The sequence below is a fragment of the Hippoglossus hippoglossus genome, chromosome 4, assembly GCF_009819705.1.
Source record: "Hippoglossus hippoglossus isolate fHipHip1 chromosome 4, fHipHip1.pri, whole genome shotgun sequence".
Lineage (NCBI taxonomy): Eukaryota > Metazoa > Chordata > Actinopteri > Pleuronectiformes > Pleuronectidae > Hippoglossus > Hippoglossus hippoglossus.
The window spans coordinates 15,957,383-15,971,072 of record NC_047154.1 but is presented as its reverse complement, the minus strand read 5'-3'; the positions used below and the strand labels follow the sequence as shown (position 1 = coordinate 15,971,072).

The following is a 13,690-nucleotide window of genomic DNA, read 5'->3' as shown; positions in this document are numbered from 1 at the left end:
AAATCTACTTGGGCTTGCCAGGTGGCACCAGCAGACAGTGCCAATGAAGTCTTTTCAAATCGGAGGCAGCGTGTGCTGGGGAAGATGTTTCACACGATGGTTCTATTTGCATTTATCAAAATCAATAACAACCCAGCAGCAATGCTTTTCACACTTTACTTACTGACATGTCTCGATTAAAATACTTAAGGCTGTGCCATCTCGTATATTAACGTCTGGTAAACATCCATAAATTTTCCATCACAGATTTTGACCTTTGAATAAATGCACTCAGGAATATTCACATGTTGGTTTTGAATGTCAACCCAAAGGGTACAAGGTGAAAATCCTGGAATGTACTAGATAATTACGTGGTAACACATGATGATTTGGTCAGATTGATAAATAATCTGTGTGTCCTCTGTGGAACCAGTTTGGTAAACGGGTGGTTAGCCCATCAGCTGTTCCTATCAGTTTGAATTCCCACCATGTCTCCTGGAAAACGCACTGACTCACTAACTCATTTTCAACAATTAAATGCGTTTGGCAGGAAACATAATGCTGGACAGACAACACTTTCTGGTAACATAACAAGACCATGTGGTCAATTAACAATATGGTGAGTCTCACATAATGACTGTATATTGTATAAATATATAACTGTTCACCGACAATATATTTTATTAACATTTTTATTTATTTTCCTCTAAATTACAGCATTATTTAAGTTAGAAATAATAAGGTACAAGAAGTCTGCAGGGACATGAAGCAGGAGAAATGGCCTGATTATTTATTTATCACCAAAACCACAATATGTCGCTAATCAAAGTGTTTTTGTCTAAACCTAAAAAAAAAAAGAGACAAAAACCTGATTTCCTGGTGTCAAAGTTCAGCTCTTTGTGCAGAGTGTAAAACACAAGTGAAGACAAAGAAACCGTCCCCAGAGACACCATCAGTCAAAACACGAGGATTTGTACATTCGCCATCAACATGTCGGTGACTCAGTGATTACAAAGTAACACAGGGGAGGACAACTCCCAGTCATGACGCATTTTAGTTTGAACTACACAATCCCTTGAGGTACTCGATTATGATAAGGTTGCTAAGTTGTGATTCATTTCATTTTTAGGCACTTTAGCACTGTTGACTCACAGCAGGAAGGTTCTCGGTTTGAATCCCGGTTCACCCAGGGTCTTTCTGCAAACACATGCAGATTGGGGTTAAGATAATTGGAGACTCTAAATTGTCCGTAAGAGTGTGAATGGTTGTTTGTCTCTTATGCTGGACCCGCCCCTGTACCCCCCTTTCGCCCAATGTCGGCTGGGATTGGCTCCAGCAGCCCTTGCGACCCACGGTACATAGAATAAACGATATAGATAATGGAATGATGGACTTTATTAAATCATTTTATAATTTTACAGACTCTTTAAGGTTAAGAAACATCAAACCAATGCTGCCTTGAAGAGCAATATATGATGTGTTTGTGTAAAACATTAAACTGGAACCAGCAGCTTTTATAACCTTAACCAAAGTGTTTTTGTATCCTGAACTTTACAGGCACAGACTCTGGTGACAAAGTCAAGTGGCTTTTATTACACATCCACCTTCCAATACTTCTGGTACAAGAACAAAACCTGCAAGAAAGTCAAAAAGTACTCGGTATATAAACTTAACTTGTAGACTAAAATGAACATGAAATTTACAACAGTTGTCATGAATGTGTGCCAGCAGCGCTCTTTGGCCAGTTCTCCTTTTTCTGTCCAACATGTACGGTTAGTTAGGTGAGTTGTAATTTTTGATGTATGGGCTAATCACAGTGCGCTGAAGTATTGCCCACCTTGTAACAGTTTGTGGCGTGTGGGAGAGTTGTGCCACTAAGGCACAGCTGCTTGATTCATGGAAAATCAACAAAACATATTTAAGTCGTGATGTTCATTTTTTACACTCTGACAATTCAAACATACCTTCCAACTCCCAGAAGAAACAAACAGTGGCCTAATGGATACTTAAAGTTCACTACATTTCCAGAAACCTATATTTTCTTTTTATCATTCAGTAAATTGTGCGTTGCCCGGTGACATTTGTGTTTCCAGCGAGCGGAGCAGAGGATCTCTCTGCGAGCTGCAGTATTTCATGTGCTGGTCAAAGCGGTTCTGGCACCACTTTGTTGATGATGGCTCACAGCAGGTTATTTTATTTCAACTGGAAGAGGAGACAGGCCATAAAAACACCAATTTACTTGTATTCTTTGATTACACAAATCACCATAGTATGTAGGCTAAACAGTTCGGAGCCGTGATCGCTGGTTTGTGCAGCTGTTTTTTAGCTCTGCTGTGAAGCCGGTGGGATGAACTTGAGTCTGTAAAGCATTTACAAAGAGAAGGTTACGACTGTGTCTGCAGATACTGCAAGTGCAGGTAATGAGTTTTAAGCAGCACTGCCTTGCTTGTACTAAAGCTCCAAGTTTACATCTGAAGGACGAACCCAGCGTAGGAAGTAGAACTCACTCAGGAAGCACACACCTCTAAGAAAGCTTTTTAAGAGTCATATATATTCTTGTAATATATTGTATGTCCTATATGTGTCTGTGTGCTGTATTGGTGGCTGTGAGTGTGGAGTATCTATATGTGCTTTCTAAGTTTTACTGTGAAGCGCATCAAGTCGACCCCTGTACAGAATGTGCTAAACAAATTAAATTGATTGATATGAATAACAGGTTTATGAAATGTAATGATAGATAGATGGATAGAGAGATACTTTATTGATCCCGTAGGAAATTTAGTAACTACACTTGATTAAAATGCTTGAGTGTATGATTATTTTATTTACCTTTGCGTAAATCCTGTCTGTGAACAGCACCAGAATGATTTTTTAAGTAAGTAAGGTAATGCTCATATTTGTCCATTCATCACGTTGCCATGGCGTCTCATTGGCAACATGCCATCGCATTGTGGAGTTCTATTCTTTGAAACTCGATAGTTATGAGCCAAAGTGTAAAGTATCTTATAAATGGCCACACTGTTGGTATTATGCAGTCTGCCTTTTTACCAAAGGCTTGGCCCACGACCAATCTCCTGCTGATTCCATTACAATAGGTGAGATATTCTTCGAGGAAATTCTGATAACCATAAAACAGACTCACACACGAAAATATCCACCTCGGTAAATGTACTTTGGGTTCAGGGAAGTTTTTCTCGACTCTAAGGTTTTCTGTGAAATCTCCGAGGCTCGTCCTCGTACCTACCATCTACTCGGAGAAACACTCATCTCCTGTCTGTCTGACCCTTTATCTCACCACCTGGGCTGCAAGACTTCATAACCCCTATTAACAGAATGGCAGGAATCTGTAGTTTCTCAAACCAAGTCCAAAGCATGATGATAAATATTTCATTTGACTGTTCCCAATGAAAACAGCTTTCTCTTTGGGTGAAGCCCAATTATCCAGTGCATTGCCGTCTTTTGAAACCGACAAAAAGAAAATACTATTATCTGTACGTTTCTTATTTAGTGTTTCACATGCTGCTAATGGATATTGCAAAACATCAGAAATATCAAATATCTCAGCCAGGTATGCTGAATGATTGACACCCGATGATTACCTCAGTAATCAAAGTCTGTTGTAATGCCGCATGTTTCATGTGAATCCGTGCGCTCCATCAGATTGCTGCCTTTGGAATGCGGTTTCGCCTCGGACCAGGATTTTAATTAGAGTGGACTGTTTTTGAAGTCATACTGGTCATTATCTGGCAAACAGAATGGGGACATTTCTCCGAGGGAACATAGACCCTGTTTTTCAAAACTCAATATGTAGGAATTCTTCACACAGAGAAATGGGATTGCACGTATTGCTTGACATTGTCGCGAGAGCCTGTCTTCAGCTCTTCATGCCGGATTTGCAGCAGCTGTAGGCTGGAGAGAGTGAATGTGACTGCAGACGCTGAAATGTGCCGCAACCCAGCCGCGGTACAGTCGAATGAATTCATCAGATAAATGACTGAACACTGCCTTTACTATAATAAGAAATTCAATTGAAAACAGTCACTCATCACCGTATGCATTTGTGAGTTGTCTGTGCAGCTCGTTGTTCATCAAAATGGCGAAAGCTTGGAGCTGATTCAAACTGTGGAAGCGTAATTCAAGGGAGAAAATCTGTATTTATTGATACGATTTATAAAAATCAACTTTGAAGTGTTTGCTCTTAATATATTTCAGGATATAAGAAATAACAAATGCACTTATATGCTCTTATTAAAAAATGTATCATGCATTAAAATGATTAGATTAACGAGTTGATTAAAAAGACACATGAAGGGTGGGAGGCTTTCATTTTTGGAAAATATTGTGAGATGTGGATTCTACCATTACAGGCTTTGACACTGACTCTTTTGATACAGTGGCCACTGTGCTGAACGAGTGAGGAGTGCTCCCCCGAGGCTTCACCTGTGGTCTCTTTAATTACACCGGGGACAAAGGGTCAGTTGTCTCGAGCACAGTCGCGAGGGGAACATCTTTACAACACACAGAAACATGGAGAAAGCAACTGTCAGCGAGGATTTCTCTCTGTCTCGCTGCTTTCTCCCTCTTTCCCTTTTGATCATGCTCGGCTTCCACGTTGCTAAGCACCGGTGCAAGCAATCGTGTGCGAGAATATATTTGAGTGAGGGAGAAGCCATCCGGATATTTATTCCATTCCTCACTGCTGGATGAAACCACTTAGCATTTAGAATATGGGATGAGTTTCATCTGTGCAGGTATGCCACAGTGGGCAATCGCCAAACCTCATGATGTTTGGGCGGAGAGGTAGACACGTCCGACCAAATTATTGTCGTCGGATTGTATTTACCAGAGATATTAATATTCATAATAAACAAAGGGAGCGCTCATCTGGCATTCAACAGAAGGAGGAGGAGTCTTTGTGTTTCCTGTGACCTCAATGAAGCCGTGTTGAGAGTTGGCAAGACATTAAAGAGCAGCATACAAATATAGTTTCATATTTTCCCTCCGTGCAACAGTTTTTGCAACAGATGTGTTAGAGAAATAAAAAATGTTTCGAGATGAATTCAGCCAAATCCAAAGGAGTGAGTACTCGGTTTACAGAGAGTGACCTCGCACAAATTGAACCAAAGAGTATTTTCTGAGTTCGCAGCGTTGGAGACTGTTTTACAGCTGGTGCGAAAGGCATTTTTCATGAAAGTTGGCCACTGTGACTTTGATAACAGTGGTGGGATCTCCATAGAATACCAAGCTGTGCAGCGAATACACAGCTCCATGGGTAGTCAAACAGTCGTACTTATGAGATGCATAAAATTGCTTGAAATAAGGTATAAGCTGGTTTACACCCAGATGGTTGCACGTTATGTTGCACTGAGTCAAATTGAACAGAACAAAGTGGTGTTTAACTGTCTCCCCTGCGGTGCTGAAATAATGACCCATCTTTGTGTGCGTTGTGATCTCTCTCTCGCTCTCGCTCTCTCTCTCGCTTTTACTCTTTTTTTTTTCTTTTTTTTCCCTGTTTTCTCTCCTTCCCCTCACTTTCTGCCTTCCCCTTTTTCTCAAATCTTCCTTAGCCGATTGAGATATGTAGCCCGGCAGGAGGAAAATTGCTGTATCTGGTGAAACAAGAGCATGAATAATTAAGAACGCCGTTATTAATGAACTTCCTGACATTATGTTAATAAATGGTTTCAAGTCTAATTTGTCGGCTCGACTTGTGTTGTCTGGTCCATCACTCTTTTAGGGAAAGCTGAGGGCCTGTCGTAATAATCAAAAAAATGATGGGGTGATGTTTTTTTTGTGAGAAAAGGTAGGATTGTATGACATCATATAACTCTGGGACTAGAAAATATGAATGTATAAAAACTAGGGTTCCACTTAGACACCAATTCCTTTACGGTCGGTACGTCTCGAGCCGAATAACAACACAGATTTCGGTGCCTGAGCTCTGTACTGAATAATTCTCTGCTTACAGGCAACACAAACATCACCACACGGGCCTCAGTTAACATTACACTCAACTCTGGTGGCAACACACTCTCTACATGGCTCTGGCAGCATGTAACAGTAAGCTAGCAGCAACCTCCAAATCGAGTCAAAGCGACAACAAAATGCCTGAAACTAAACGGTCGAAAGTGTGGCTGTATCTCATGTGAAAGGATTTTGATACAGGAATGTGCAGCAAGCGTTTGAAAACAATTCCGTGCGAGGGATAAATTTGAATATATGACGTTTTGCATGATCCCACATCACCTAGGAGCGTGAGCGTCCCTGGCCCCGATGGTGGGGAGATAATAGAGTTATGCACTCGTTTACATTTGTATGTTTAAGTTGAGTATACTTTAAACGGTTAATATGTTAAATTTCAAGGTCCAATTTGCCCTACAAAAAAAATAACCTTTTTTTTTCTGCGACCGTCTTTTTTTTTTTTTTTTTGTTAAGAATCAGCTTTGCCACCGTGTACTCACCGGTACTGTTTTAATGGTATCGATTTAGCATTGGCATAGGAAACACCCCAAAGAAAACCCAACCCTGACAAACACTATTCATGTTATCAACATTTAACACAAGACTTGGTCCACATTTTCACTTCCTAGTGTTGATTGGGATTTATTAAGACGAACATCATCATCCACTTCCTCCAGCTCCTATGATTTTGTGCTACAGAACCACTAACATGCAGCTGGTCTGTTTGACTTAGAGACAGTTGCAGCAATTATAGAAGGACCTTTTTTTTTGTACAGTCGCTCTTGAATTACTTTGTACGACAATCTGTGTTAAAAAAAAAAAGAATTGAAACAAACTAAAATAAATCTGATTATAAACAAGTTATGGTGATTCTGTCAGGGTGGATAAATATTTAATCACGATGTACCACATAGATACAACATGGCGACACCCGTTCACTGTGACCACCACTTGTGTCTTATCAGCGTGACAGCATGGTGTGACTGATACTGAAGATCCCAAAGAGCCATTAGTGTCCTCTTTTTCATTCTGACACCGACTTCTGGATATCTGCCATCACTTAATATTATATTACAGCATCAACAACCCCCCGTTTATCTTTATTACTGGCTCCTAATCTCTGGTGACAGTTAATCACGTTACAAGTTCTTTGGGTCTCCTCAGTTCTTTGCAGCTTTCTTGTCTTCGTTTGTGTTTCGCCGTATAATATTTATATAACTTCTGATCACTAAACGGTCCATTACACTGCACGCTCCCCAGTCACAACTTGTGTCTTAATAAGAGAAGTCGCCCGTTCTCCCTCAGTGCTGGTTAGCCGTGCTGTGATTAATGTCTTCATGGTCTGGTCAAAGTGTCGATATCTTCGGCAGCTGGGCCCATCTGTCATCTTTTTCCCTGTGACACCCCTGAATGTAACTCAGGTCCTATCAGGGAGGCCATCCATCAAAGTGGTAAACAGAGACGTCTCACATTAGCAGCCCCGAACACTTCTCATCATATACCATAACAGACAAGCAATCATCTGGCATTATGTAGTGCCACGGGCTAATGTGAAATATTAACGGAAATATACAGCGCGCCAGCTGCCGATTGGAAGGGGCATCTGTGCTTAGTGTAATGGGTGGGTAACAATTTAATAGCGTGGAGACAAGAGATTGTAGATTTGCTTCCGAAGCTGTAACAGGACAGACGTCGGTAGAGAACAGATGATTTTTGAGGAATCTCTCTTTCTGTGCTTTTTTTCCCCCCTCATCCATTCTCTGTGTAAATCAACCACACAGGCACCATTTGCTCTGAATAGCTGAAGCATATTGATTTGGGTTGTAAACTCAAGTTCAACAGCAAAGTGCAGAAGACTTCACTTGTTAAACTGGCTCTGCTTTATAAAAGACTTAAAAAAATGAGTATCTACGAGCAGCGTAGAATCGAATCACGCATTTATTACATTTGCCTGCTGTGTTTTTATTTCCTCCAGGGGGCAGTGGAATCGGAGCAAGCCGGGGTGTCCCGACGATTGGTGACGGATTCACCACCATTGCCGGCGAGATAAACGTTAAAGGGTTGAGGCCATGCGCCAGCTTACAGGATCAAACTCATCGTTTTCTCCAGCCCCCACCCCCCCCCCACCACCACCACCACCACCACACACCTACCCTACCCCTCTTTCTGCCTTTCTTCCACTCCTCTGCAGCATTCATTCCTTGCAGGGGGGATTTATGCTGAGAGGAATACGTGAAAATCAAGATATGGAGCTTATATCAAGTGATGGAGCCATATGTGGGTAAAATGTACGTTTTCTGTGGTCATCTCGAAAAGCTCCGCCTCGCACTCTGCTGTTTTTGAAAACCAAAGGCCACAATTCTATTTTTGTATTTCCCCCCCCTGCTTCTAGCAAAGGCGACTCTTTATATTCACATCTGAAACACTGATAATGGTCTCAGCAGCAGTGGGGATTCTCAAGTTTAAATTTGTTAAAGTGAGAGATAAAAATGTGGCAATATCGCAGATAAAACATCAGTCTCTTGGCTCTTGCGGCTGACCATTGTGGTCCGTTATTTAGATTGAGCCAACAGCAAACCACATGGAGCCAGAAAAAGGAAAACTCTATTAGATAAAGGAGGCCAAATTAAGCACAGGTCCCCTGAAATTGAAGCAAGATAGTATTTCTGCGACGCTTTGAAACCCAAGCACGATCTGGCACACATTTAGGGGGAGTGCGGCTAATTGCATTATCACCTCTGCATAAAAACTCAGTCGGTTATGAAGACGTAATGGGAAACAGGATTCCTCCTCGATGCTTCATGTGATGCACAACTTTTTTATTTCCTTCACTCGGAGGATTATTTTTTTTTCTTCCTTCCATCCATCTGCTGCGGTCAAAGCAGATACTCATTGTAACAGTAGGAAACATATCACATGTATCGGGGAATGAAGCAAAGGAGGCCAATAATCAGGACAGTTAAATGGAAATAGTTTCATTTCCTTTGGTGTAAACAAATACCCCATGCAGTCGCCGGAGCAGAGCAGTGGTTGATCGGCTGCTATAACTCAACAGAACACTTTGCCCTGAGCTAAACATAATACTTCCTGCACTTAACTAAATCCATTTTTCAACCCTCAGAAGAGTTACAACACGCCAGGGCTTCATGGCACAAATGTCTGATAATGTTAAACTTGTGCAAAACATGCAACACGGCACAAGGACTGCAGAGATCAGGCAGAGCAGAGGCAACACAAGGTTTAATACCGAATATGTGTTACTGTTTAAATGTGTGTTTTTCTCCAGTTGGCCAAACATAATTATATTAGATTTAGAAAATGACCATCCTGAACTTTTCTTCCATTTCCTCATTTTCAATTATCCCTCTGACTTGTACAAATCAGCAGGTTAGTCAATAGGCCACCGGTCTGTCATCTTGCATCAATATGGATTCTTCTCTCTGTGCTTTTCATACACTGTGCAGCCCCGATGCCAACTGCTGAAAACTCTGATGATTAATCACAGCCTGCAGCTACACGTCTGGGGAGAGTTGAACAAATTTACCAAAAACAAAAAGTACAGTGAAAAGTCTGAAATATTCTTCAAGGATGCAAAAAAAAGACCTTTGCTTTGCATGCTGTGGTTTGCGAGTTCAAGTTAATTCTCTTGTAATTAGCACCTTGGGTATCTGAGTTGTGTTGTAGTTGGCTGCCGCGCTGTTCTAATAGCATGAACGCTTCTTTTCACCCTATCACAGGAAGACGCGGGAGGTCTTTTTCACTTCCGCAGGTGGTGTGAAGACTCTCGCCACACCTTCAGGAAGCAGCATGCCTTCATCCGAAGCCAGGGTACCTCTACGATACCTCATACCGGCCGTGCTGTTTGCACGACCCCGGCAGACACGCTCTCCCCATTTGTTTAACTCCAGTTGTAATGGTGCTTGACTTGCTCCTGGTGCCTGCGTGTTTCAGTCCATATCTCAGCAGTAAAGTAGTAGACTGGTCGGTCTAAGGTCCTGCTGCGAGGCGTCGGTAGATAAAGCACACTGCAGGTAAAAACATGCATGGCCACTCACCATTAGATCACTCCCCATGCTGTCCCCGCGATAGCGCTCTTAATTAGAGGGTCCTTGGATCTTGCTGTCTAAACTCGGGTTTTACTGCCCACATTAATACGGTTTCTCGCAAGCTACGGCGAAACAGCGGCGTACAGTATATTATGAATATACGCTGTAATGACACTGTTCCGGCGTTGCTTTATGGCTCCGTGTTGAACTTCTGCTTCCTCCCGAGCACTGGCCGCATTGTCTTTGGCGATTAGCCTGTAACTCACCTGTGCTTCCTCCCTAGACAATGGCCTATTCTGCTCATGCAGATGATGGGGTGCAGTATCAAAGCCAAACGAGATGGCTGCCAATTAGAGACGGCTGCCAATTAGGGAGGGCTTCCAGGTGCATTTCAATGCAAACTCGCACCAGTAACTACCCCCTGTAGTGTCTCGATTCAAAGACACTTTATAGCCGCTGGACTTCAACCGAAACTTATGAAAGTGTTTCAGTTACCAGTTAAATGACAGAGCTCTTTTCAATACATAGCACCGGCACGTTTGAACTTTGTAGTGATGTCCTAGTAAATGTTCTAAGCAGGAAGTTAAATTGACTTGCTGCCGGTGCCGTTTGTGTAACCTTCTTCTTTTTTTTTTCTTGAATTCTCAAAGTTAACTGGACAAAATCAAATAATCCATTTTGTCTGTGTTCTGGATCGACTCCAGTTCAAATGCTTGGGAACAGTGTGAGACCACACAGTTATTTGGACAGCCCCCGCACTCCCCGGGGATACAATAGACTTTTATATAAACTCCACAAGTGCTGCTGCACAGAAACCTCAGACAAATTCAATCACCTCTCAACTAACGTCGTACAGGTCATTTCCGACAATGGTTTCAATAAATATAGACTTGAAATGCATGCGTAAAATAAGGGATAAAAAAGGATACTGTAGATTGTTGTTGACAAGTGTAAACTTACCGGAGCGAATTCAGTGATTAAATGAAGAGATGATGAGAAACGATGCCACATTCAGCATTTAAGCATTTGCGGTGAAGCAGGAAATTCTACCTTTTAAACACGTTTTACCAGAGGCAGGTCATGAGAGAAGAAAGGCTTTCCTACGTTCTTCTGAGTGTGTTTCCTGAATCTGCAAATGCGCAGTGGTGCACCAAAGTGGCCTTTGAATAAACATTTTAGTTATTATTGAAATAAAATCAAGTCGGGGCAGACGGGAAGAGCGAGCTTGCTGCTGTAGATCTCGAAGCTCTACCTCTGTGATTGCTCAGGCCACCGCGGAATAAAGATTAGAAGAACATCACTAATCACAGCGGATGTCATTAGCATATCACCAATAACGGGATGCGAAGGGGAAAAGAGGAATTGCCTTATAATGCCGGTTAAAGTAGGAATCAATGCCATGTATGGATGCACACAGCTGCTTGACAAACAGATATATTCATTTCCAAACATGGGTAAAGGAAGTGTCTAATAATGATGTTTTTTTCAATGTTTTTGTCTGAGTCACTCGCTGGAGCACTTGATGTTAATATCACATTCCCCCTCTCTCTTTTGATCAGCTTTTGCAGCTGGGCTGCCCTGCCTCACTTGGATGCATCAACAAAGCTTGAAGTGGCCACTCTAATCTGGTTAAGTATCGCCTGGTTGGGGAGAAATTAGCCGAATTCTTTTAACTTTTCAAACAAACATAATGCCGTCAAACTTTCTGGATGAGAATCAATTACATGAACTGAAAATAGGTTCGGGGTAGGGGGTTTGGGGGAGCTTGTATCGTTTCATTTCGGGAAATCGTCTCATACATCCATTCAGTGGCACATGCCTGTAGTGTCACATCGAAGCCATATTTCAGTCCAGTGAAATGAATGAAGCGGGGGGGGCTGGTATCTGTTGAATGCCAGAAAATGTTTCATAAATCTTTTCCAAAAATGGTTATTGCCTGTCTACATCCATAAGATATTATGAAGAACTAGCAGAGCGCGTACCACAAGGCCCAATGTCGTCTAAATCTAAACACGCTGAACCAAATTGTACATTATCAAAGATATCAGTGCCCTAAGATTGCCTTTTTTTTCTTCACCTAGATCCATGTCTCCCTGGGAAATTGGTGAAAACGTCAAAAAGCTCCAACAAAAAGCACAAACAAGCCGAAACACGCATGTTCCAGTTCATACTGTGCATGTGCTGCAGTAAAGAGGTAAAGGTTTGACATCAGGGGTTTAAATAAGAGGCTTTTAACACAATGGTCAACTTGAATGGCACATAGTAGAGCGCATACCTCTGTATAGAGTCCCTTTCAATCAAATCAAGTTGAACCAAGTTTTACACACTCATAGATTTCAAAATGCCTGATTTCTTTCATCAAGATCCATGAATTATTCCCTCGGAAATCAGTGAAAATGTCAAAGAATGGCCCCCGTCTCGCGATGTTAAAGAAAATCCTGGATCCGCCCCCTGATCTGGATAGGCACCAAATTTAGGTGGGTTCCTCTCTGACCCATATTACATCCCTCCACCACATTTGTCTGTCCAGTTTGTTTGTTTGTGTAATGCTGCTAACTAACAAACTAATAAACAAACAGTGAATCAAACATAACCTCCTTAGTGGAGGTAATAACAAAAAAATCCTCTTATTTAACATATGTGTTTCTAGGACTCTAGGACTGAATTGTTAACTTCAGTCGCTAAATATAACTGAATGTCACATTATTTCTATTTCAGTTCAAAGACTGATTTCTGTTGTGGTTTTTAAACTGGATAAACAGCAGAACATTTTACAAATCTGAGGTAGAACATTAAAGACAAGAATGTGTTATACCTCCTCACCATGTTTGAACAATGTGTACCCATTATATTTTTTTACATTGCTGTTGATGGAAATTATATTGCATTAATTATTGTTATTGTATTATTACTCAGCTCTGATTATTTCTGTATTTAATTTTTCTGAAATGTCCACCCGTATGAACATGACAATGGATATTTGGTGTAGCTATCCAAAGTGATGTAGCCTATATGTTCTGGTTCTATACTTAATCATCTTAAAGCTCTGATATAGCCATGCTGGAAGTGAAGGAACCCTCATTAGAATTCAATAAATCACCTTTTTAATGAAGATTCATGTATGTTTGTTTATCTAAAGAAACAAATATCCATCTATGTACCTGTCAGACAATAGTGTGTGTAGATGAATTACCACGGAATCCTTAAAGAAATAGATAGAACGTACGGTTTTCGCTATTTTCAAGAGATAAGATTGTGGAAAAAAACAGAACCGACTTCTTTTATTATCAACTTGCTGAACAGATGGTTTCGAGGAGGGGTGGGGGGGGGGGGGCGGGAGAATATGATCACAATACAAACATTTTTGTTGTATTGAACATTTTCCCCCATTGGATCTTTGGGGCAGATTGTCTCCATTTTTCAACGTGTCTAGAGCCTTTGTTCGAGAGGGATCTGTTAAATCTGTCTTTCTGCTAATAAACTGCCATTATCCCCCCCAACAAGGCTGCGCTCATTAATAATGCTTCTGTCAGATGCCCATTCTCCTCTGTGAAAATAGAAAATATCATTAATTACAGTTTCTGTCGCCCTCTGACAGCCCGAGCAATTGTTCCAGTCCCTGAGTTGGGTTTCATTGTGTCCGTACCTAGTGACCACCTATTCTTTACTGTCTCAATGGGGATGTCCAGCATGTGAGAGCCACA

At 41.4% G+C, this 13,690-nt stretch overlaps 1 long non-coding RNA gene across 3 annotated transcripts in view; it reads left to right on the top strand.

The window, feature by feature from the left end:
- LOC117760705 overlaps positions 1 to 11,719 on the top strand; it is a 64,782-nt gene extending 53,063 nt beyond the window's left edge. For 2 of the 3 annotated variants that reach the window (XR_004613712.1, XR_004613711.1), the window contains exons 2-3: positions 9,678 to 9,971; positions 11,546 to 11,719. This is a non-coding gene — a long non-coding RNA (uncharacterized LOC117760705). Of the gene's footprint in view, positions 1 to 7,915; positions 8,229 to 9,677; positions 9,972 to 11,545 lie in introns of all 3 variants that reach the window. The other variant, XR_004613710.1, reaches the window with a different exon arrangement.
- Positions 11,720 to 13,690: the final 1,971 nt, after the last annotated feature.